The 8,235-nt window shown below is 44.3% G+C and overlaps 1 protein-coding gene across 6 annotated transcripts in view; it reads right to left on the reverse strand.

The window, feature by feature from the left end:
- INO80D (INO80 complex subunit D) overlaps window positions 1–7,708 on the reverse strand; it is a 93,724-nt gene extending 86,016 nt beyond the window's left edge. For 5 of the 6 annotated variants that reach the window (XR_015773054.1, XM_014249318.2, XM_014249317.2 and 2 more), the window contains exons 1-2: window positions 7,328–7,708; window positions 5,967–6,036 (exon numbers count right to left, since the gene is read on the reverse strand). The gene's annotated coding sequence lies outside the window, so the exon portion shown is untranslated. The remainder of the gene's footprint in view (window positions 1–5,966; window positions 6,037–7,327) is intronic. The other variant, XM_088058498.1, reaches the window with a different exon arrangement.
- Window positions 7,709–8,235: the final 527 nt, after the last annotated feature.

Raw genomic sequence — 8,235 nt, forward strand, 5'->3', positions numbered from 1 at the left:
TGCTCTTCAAAAAGATAGAATGGGAAGAAGGAACAATCTCTTCTTTAGCATGTTGAGGACCAAATATTCTTTTCAGTCACCTTGGCTCAGGCAGATACTGACATACCCTTCAGTATTATTTAGCAACAACATGAAGGAAAAACATAAATACCATGGGAACATGACCCATACAGGAGTTGTGGTCTGTGTTTGTATTCCATATGTTTGAGAGATGGACTCTTCTATTACTATGCCAGCAAAAGTAATCAAATGAGTCTTTACTTGCATCTCACACGCAATGCTGACAGAAAGCCTTTTGCTAGAGAGTCTGCTTCTCCTGGTTTATCAAAGTTTGTATTAGGTGGCATACTGGACTGGACATAAAACTTCAAAGACCAAGTGTATCTTGCAGCTGGGGTGACCCACATGTTGCCCTCTATTTTCTTCTGGTTTATCACCTTCTTTTGAACTACTACTATCATGTTTTGCAGAGTTTCTGATGGATCACTAACTTTCTCCTCTTTTGTACAACCCAGCTGTATTTCTTTTCTGAAGGTTAGCAAGCAACAGACCAAAGAAAGAGTTCCTCAGGATGGTTCCAAAGTAAACAGTGAGAAATTCATACCTTGTGTACCTCCATTAAGCTTTTGTAAAGAAACTGCTCCACAGTTCCCAGCCACTATAATCCTAGATTTATTCTTGTGGCCACGGTCTTATTTTGGGATTCAACTCATAATTAAGTCTTATTTTGCATTTAACTTGACTGTGTCAAAGCAGGCATAGTATTTCACTTATCACTTGTCTGAGAGATACAGGGCACAAAGACAATGCCATATGAAACATTCACACAAAAATACTGACAATAATCTCCAGGGAAACCAACAAACATGAAGGTGAGGTTTTGGGTCTATATTTACACTAAACATGAGGTCTTGGGTCTATATATACACTAAGAGAAGCTCATGCAAATATAACCATGTTAAAAATCCTGACAGCAATCAATTAGCGCAACTATAGTGCAAGGAACAAGGAAGCCAATAAACACAGTAGCCAACCAATGTTACACTAAAAAAAAAAAAAACAACACAGCAATTTTCTCCAAATTGCAATTATAACTTTATTGGTAAATTCTGGAACAGACTGCCCAAAAGACATGTCACTATGTGGATACACTGCCAGGATCAGAGACTGAAGTTGAACTTAATCTAAAAAGAGCTTTTTCTTTTTTTTTTTAACTTCCATGGCTTACCATACAAGAGTGTGTGTGTGTTTATAAATATATATATAAAAATAACAAAGACACTTAAAATTCTTCATTCTGATTTCATCTGATGCAGTGTTTTATTTTTAACAATTTACAGGAGTTCTTAACAGAGCTTTTTGCTGCTACATAAAAAGTAGCACAAGCATGGAATAGGCACATGTCACTTAACTGAAGAGAACTGAAACTACACTTAGCTAAATAGTGGGTGGGGAAGAAATTATTTTTGTCCCACAGGATTCAGTGAGAGATGACGGAAACATGGACTTCCCCTGGAAAAAGCAAATGCTTAAGCAGCTGTACTTCACTATAAAAATATCAGAATACAAAACTTTCTGGAAGCTGTTTTCAGTTTTGCATTTATATGCCACATTGAAGACATAGGAAGGTTCAACAGAAGAAAAAAAATTATGCCTGCACGTGCTCAAACTAACTTTAGCCACAACCTGTAAATAAGAAACCAGAAGCTGCTTCCTGAGGAACCTAGATTTTCCTTAAACAACTGATTCGAAACAAAAGATTTTGAGCTAGTCAGAAACAAAAGGGCAAAGAACAGAAAGGAATCCAAAAGTGTGTGCCCTAGACAAATGATTCAATACATGACTGAGGTTTAAAAAATCATGGTAGGGAAAAAGGTAAATACAGAGCAGTCATACCAGATCACAAAATATTGCAGCTAGGGGTATCTGATGAAGTTAGTAAGAGATTGATTCAAAACATATCAAAGAAGTATTTCTTCATTTTTACTACTCAAAGGTAGTGAGCTGCTGGAGCTTGCTGTTACATGAGACTATGGAAGCAGACAGTACCATCAGGTTCAAAAATGCAACAGAGAAGTTCATAGACAATGGGAACATAAGTGATGCACCTGCTAGCATGACCAATTTAACAAATACGGGCGATGGAGGAGAAAGAGAAGAAAGCACAAAAAAAGTGTCTGAGCTTTCATCCTCTTCCTAAGTAGCATCAGTTATTCCTACTGCTCGAGACAGAACATTAGGCTAGATCCAAGCAAATCTGACCCAGCAGGGTATTTTTTTTATGAGGTTATCACTAATATTTGTAACTTTATAACACATTCACTTCTCCCCTTGTCCCATTTTTTATTCTTGAGCAGCTGACAGGGAGGGAATAAAATCTCCTCCCCCTGGCTAAAGTCCTATCTGGACATGTGAAGAAGAGTAACAAACTTAGCACCCCAGCAAGGCATTATAACAAGGACAGGCAGGACACAGAGCAAAGTCACACTCTAAGACATCAGCACTTAAGAGCAGAGCTATTTGTCCTGCTGAGTGCAGCCACTGGTAGTCTCTAAGTCAACTGAAGGTGGTTTGCACAATGACTGCAAAAAGAGAAATTTTTTTCAGAAAAAAATATTTCAATACACACAGGTACACACCTGTCCAACTGCCAATACCTACTACGACTTTCTGGAAGAAGCCAGTTCCCAACTGCTTTTAGTACTGGCTTTTCAGTACAGGCATAATCAGCTCCCTTCCAGTGCACATCAGCTCCAAAGACAGCACAGCTGTAGCTCTACACTCCACATACCCTCCTCCAAAACAGTTAAACAGTCCTTCAGAGAGGCTGGAAAACAGTGTAGCAGCAAACTTCAGAGGACCTTGGCTATAACCATAGCCAAGTACCAGCATTGTGCCATACAGAAATCTGGTAGCTGACATTGTGAGCAGTCTACAGGGAAGTTAATGGCTTACTCACTAATAGAAAGCCCAAAGCACTAGAGCCTCAAAACTCAGATCGGTACTTTTGTGCAAATGCTGTGCTGAACATATTTTCATAAAATACATGAGTATTTTAAATCATGTGGGTTGATACATTCTTAAACATATGCTCAGAATTTGACATTCAATGTACGTAAGACCCTTTTAGGCAATGGAATCCCCAAATGCATTGTAAATTGCAAGGCAATTATATGCTGGTGGTTAAAAGATGTATAATTAAGAGGACTGAGCTCAGAGCTTCACACACTGCATCCAAACAAAATCCACAACTACAGAGGTCTTTACTGTGTTGTTTGTATTTGCTAATACTAGCCTAAATTTCATGTTAAATTGCTTGGTGTGCTCATGACATCTCACAGACAAGGTACAATCATCTCCGTGCATTCCCAAAACCATCAGCTTGGGGCCAGAAGTGGAACACAGATCTACAAGAATCTCAGCTTCTCCACAAGCACAAATTTCCTCTTGACCAAGAAACAAGTACCTGCCACTGTCAGACCCACTTCTTGAAACTGACCAAACACAGGGAGTGCAAGATGTTTGGAAACATGGAATTTCATCCACTCCAAGATGAACAGAAGCCATAACATTCATGACAAAAAGACACGCACTTAGAGCTATTTTATAGCAAAACTCTTCAGTCAGTATTAGTAAAAAGTATACTTCTAAGTATGAATCTAAAACATTATTTTTTTTCTATTTCATAGCAACTAACACCTCTCTTTGAAATGTTTTGTTCTATCAAGAGAAGCTGTACCACTTCGAATTGTGACCAACATCAACACCACAAAGTTGTAACTTCTGTCCCTATGCTGTGATCTAACCATAAGTTTGGCTTAGTTCTAGTCTTTTAACAGCTCAATTCTCTATTACACTCACCTACCAAACCAAGAATACTGTAATTGTGGAAAGAAGAGTCTTTTTGTCAGTAAAAGCATTCGGATTCAGACAGAGAACACTGGGAAGCAACCAAAGTCAACTACAAGAGTTCCTGTACAGAACACTTTTATAAACCAGAGTACAGTCCTTACTCAGGAAGGCCTCTGAAGCGCAGGTACTGCAACACACATGCAAGTATCCTGACAGATCAAGGCATTCAACATATTAAGAACTTACAAGGTATTTTTAGTTACCACCTAGAATCGTATTTTGGACTACTTTTTGTCATATGTTAAGATCTACCTAGGAAGAAAGAAGAAATATTGCCCTCATTCTGCCTTTTTAGAAAGCTTATTACTTCAGCTCTGGCAAAAGGCAGTTTACATTGCATAAGGACGTCCAATATATTAACAGAAAAGCAGCAGAATGTTTTCGGCAACACTGATGATGTTTTAGAATATAACACAATAAACATAGAATTAAACTTAAGCATTATTCATAATAATAGCAACAGCTAGAGAACTTACAGACTCATAACTATTTACAATCAAGAGCAGGAAACATAACTATGAGGAGGAAAAAAAGAAGTCTTTGCTCACAAACTGAACAGGTTCTTTTTGTTTTCCTACGCCAAATGAACTTAAGCAGGAATTTTCATTTCAGCTGATTCATTCATAGTACCTTAGAGAAAACCTGACAAAGATAGCCCAAACCCTAAAAAACAACAAACATTTAAGACTCTGCGGATTTTAGAAACTTCAGAGGATTTCTAAAGAAAAAAAAAGAACTCACACAGGAAAATTTGTAACTACTGCCAAGAGTACATTCGTATAGATTTCAAAAAAGTAATTTCCTAAACATGGCTATTCTTGACCTAAGGTTCAAGATGGGCTCTGTACCTAGAAAGTCTTTTGAACAAGGATTTCCCTATTTGAGCAGAAGGTCTCAGGCCCCAGTCCTGCTATCACATCCTCACAGGGAGGTTTGTCACGCACACTTATTTCAGTGTACTTATAAACAGGCTTGGGTTTTGCCAGGATGAGCAGGGCTGCAAAGAGGTGGCCTTCAGATACAACAACAAATGGACCCTTTAGGACATTGCAACATGGCAGAAATGTACTTTAAAAACATTATCTCAAAATACCAAAAGCAAGATCCTAAGATAAAGTAGAGATTAAACATACAACAACATACCTTGCATCTGTACTTGGGAGAAAAAAAAAATAAGTCTTATTCAAAGAACAGAAAACCTGCCCTTCCATATGAGGTTAAACAAAATACCTCTGTCTTATTTTAGTCCCAATACTACAAAGACAAATAAGCTTATTTCTCACAATACAATATCATTCTCGCTTCAGCAGGAATACTCAACAAACAAACCAATAGAACTTCTCACAGAGAAGCCTTTCAGCAGGAATAAGCTATTGGAGTTTCAGTGTGGTCTTACAACAAATTTATACCTCCCAATTATTCAGCATACCATGAGAACACGGTATACACAGTTCTGTAGGACCAGGCCCTACACACAAATTCATTCACTCATCACAAAAATACTGAACATCAAAATAATTTCCAGTACATAAATTCTGCATTGCTTTCTGTAAATAATTTAGCTTTACAATTAATAAAACTTGTGATCTTTATATATATTATAAACAATTCATGCAAAAGGTTGAATGTCACCAGGTTGTGACAGCTTCATACAAAGCACGAGTGCTCCAGTTGAGCCATCAGCAGTGGTACCTGGTAGGTATGGCCTGAGCATGAAGTACTGCCAGTACAGGCAAGCACATAGGGGAGAGCACCTGTCTACAGGGGAACGGTGCATTGCCCTAATTTTGTCAATTTTATTTTTAAGTCTCCCAATCCTCAAAAACTGAAAGGCCTTAAAATAAACCAGCATTGCATGTTGATGAGTAACAAAGTTAGAACTAACTGCATGTACTTCAGACAGTATAAGGCTTTAAGGTGAGCGTCACTGTCACTTCCAAATTTCATTTGAGGTTATTTGTACAAAGCCATTATAATTTTGACCTAAAAGACACATTAAGGAATATTTGACCAAAACGTGCCACCTCCCGCATTAGAAACCAGAGCTATTTCACCTGTGCGGGGTGAAGCGCGTTGGTGGGTCTTCCAGTGCACTCACTTCACAACTACCAGACGTTCTTTTCCCTGAAAAAAATGATCCTTTCATTTTCAGTCCTGGGAGGGTAGCAGCACCTCACACAGACCCCCCCAGCCTAGCGGGACCCCAGGCCACAGGGACAGTTTGGCCACTGGGATATGAGAGGGGGCCAGACACAGCCCTTGCCGTGTAGGGGCTGCTGAGGCGATCCCCTCCCCTGGCTGAGGTGCCAGTGGCTCCTGTCCCGCTAACAGGTCCTGGGACAGCGGGGTGGCCGAGGGACCCCAGCCCGGCCCCGGCAGGGCTCAGGCAGCCGCCGGCCCCGACATGTGCCGGGGAGCGAAGGTGTAGCCAGGGCAGCCCCTCGCCCCTGCCCCGCGTTCCCTGCTCCGGGGGCCGGCCCGGGGCCCCACGTGCCGGCAGCTTATGGGCCGGGGGGGGGGGCACTCCGAGGGCTTCCCCGCACCCCCAAAACCACCCCCCACTCCCTCCCAAAAAGTTGTGCGGCGAAAGCACCCGCCGCCGGCCCGGCCTAAGAGGGTCACCGACGGGGGGGGAGGGAGTATGGGACAGGCGGGGGAGAACCTACGGCCGCATTCCGAGGTGCCCCCGCCCTGCCGGCACCGTCCCCAGGGCCGCGGGCGGGGGGTGGGCGGCGGCGGTGGCGGGGGGGTAAAGCACCCCAAAAACGCCGCGAAACTTTCCAGGCCGCGGCCGGCGCAGCCCCGCGGGACCGGCACCGCCTCCGCCGCGGCGGCCCCGCACCGGGCGGGGGGAGGGGGTGCCCCCCCACCCCGCCACCGCTCATTAAAAGTCATTTCGGCAAATTAATGCCGCCCGCGTCCCCCCGTCCCGCGGCCCCCTTGCCCCGCGCGGGGGGCGGGGGGGCTCGGGGGGGAAGAGCGGCCCCAGCCGCGGCGCCCCCACCGCCTCCCCCCCGCCGCCCGGCCCTGGTGGCGGCGGGGCGGGCCCCGCTCTGGGCCCCGGGCCCCGCGCGGGGGGCCCGGCGGGGCGGGGGGCGGGGCGGCCGGGCCGCGCCGCGCCGAGGCCTTGCCCCCCCCCGCCCCCGTTCTCCCTCACCGCCCTTCCCCACCCGGGCAAAGGCGCCGCGCTCCGACCCTCCCGCTGGGCCCGGGCAGCCGTCTCACCCCCCTCCGGCGCTCCTCCCGGCGCCCAAAAGCTTCAAAAACCCCCCTGGCTCCCCGCACCCCCTACTGCGGCCTACGCCGCTCCGGCCGATCCCCGGCCTCGCGTAGCCCGCCTCCCCGCCCACCCTGCACCCTCCGCACCGCCTGCCGCGCTACGCGAGCCCGGGGATGCAGGCCGGGCCTGGCTTACCTTTCCAGCTGCTTTTTTTTCCCTCCTCTCTCTCCTCTCCCCCCTTTCCCTCTGTTGGGCTGACAGATCAGAGTTTCCTCCCCAGCAGAGGGACTGGGAATGTGCTCGGGCTCTGTGCTGAGGAGCTGCTGCCCCCCTGTCTCTGAGAAGATCCTGCTTTTTGTGGGGAGGAAGCTTTGGGGGCTCTTTATTATTTTAAAACTACAAAGTGCTCAGAGGGTAGGTGATTATTAAGGGGAATCCCTGAATATATTCTCCAGCAAAGAAGGCAGGGCTGCTGGGGCTGCTCAAGAAGAGAGCCAGCAGCCTCCTATAGCACCACTACAGGCACCGAGAGGACATAACATCAGAGATCGGCTCCTCTGCCCTCCAAAACAACAACTTTCCTACCATCTTGGAGGTAGTAGAGAGGGAGAGAGGGAGGGGGAAAAAAAGTACAGAAGGTTTTTATAAAGTGTCAATTTGGAGGAGGGAGCCAAATGGCCAAAACAAAATATTTTATCATTTATGTGAATTTTTATTTTAAATAAAAATAAAATACAAAGGCTCGTGGCTGAAGAATTTAATTTTTTTTAATAACCTGTAAAGATCAACTCTCTGGGAAAAAAAAAAATTAAAGGAGGTACGGTAAAATATATATTTTTAGTTACTTTGTTGTTCTTAAAACTATGTAATTTTTTCTGTATTTATAAAGTTGATAACTTTTTTCTCATTGTGTGATGGTTCTAAAAATTAGTGTGTAATTGTGAAAGTTTGTATAACTTTTTTTTAGTACTTGTAGTCTTAGTAAACAGCTGAGATTGATGTCGGATAGTTTGGTGTAAATGTACCATAACGTCTTTCTCTCTCAAGGCGTTGTAAATAAAACTGGTAGGAATATATACAGGTAGGGAAAAAAACATATTTTT

This window comes from Pseudopodoces humilis, chromosome 8 (genome assembly GCF_049639895.1).
Source record: "Pseudopodoces humilis isolate 2021_Gansu_Grassland_sample_001 chromosome 8, ASM4963989v1, whole genome shotgun sequence".
Lineage (NCBI taxonomy): Eukaryota > Metazoa > Chordata > Aves > Passeriformes > Paridae > Pseudopodoces > Pseudopodoces humilis.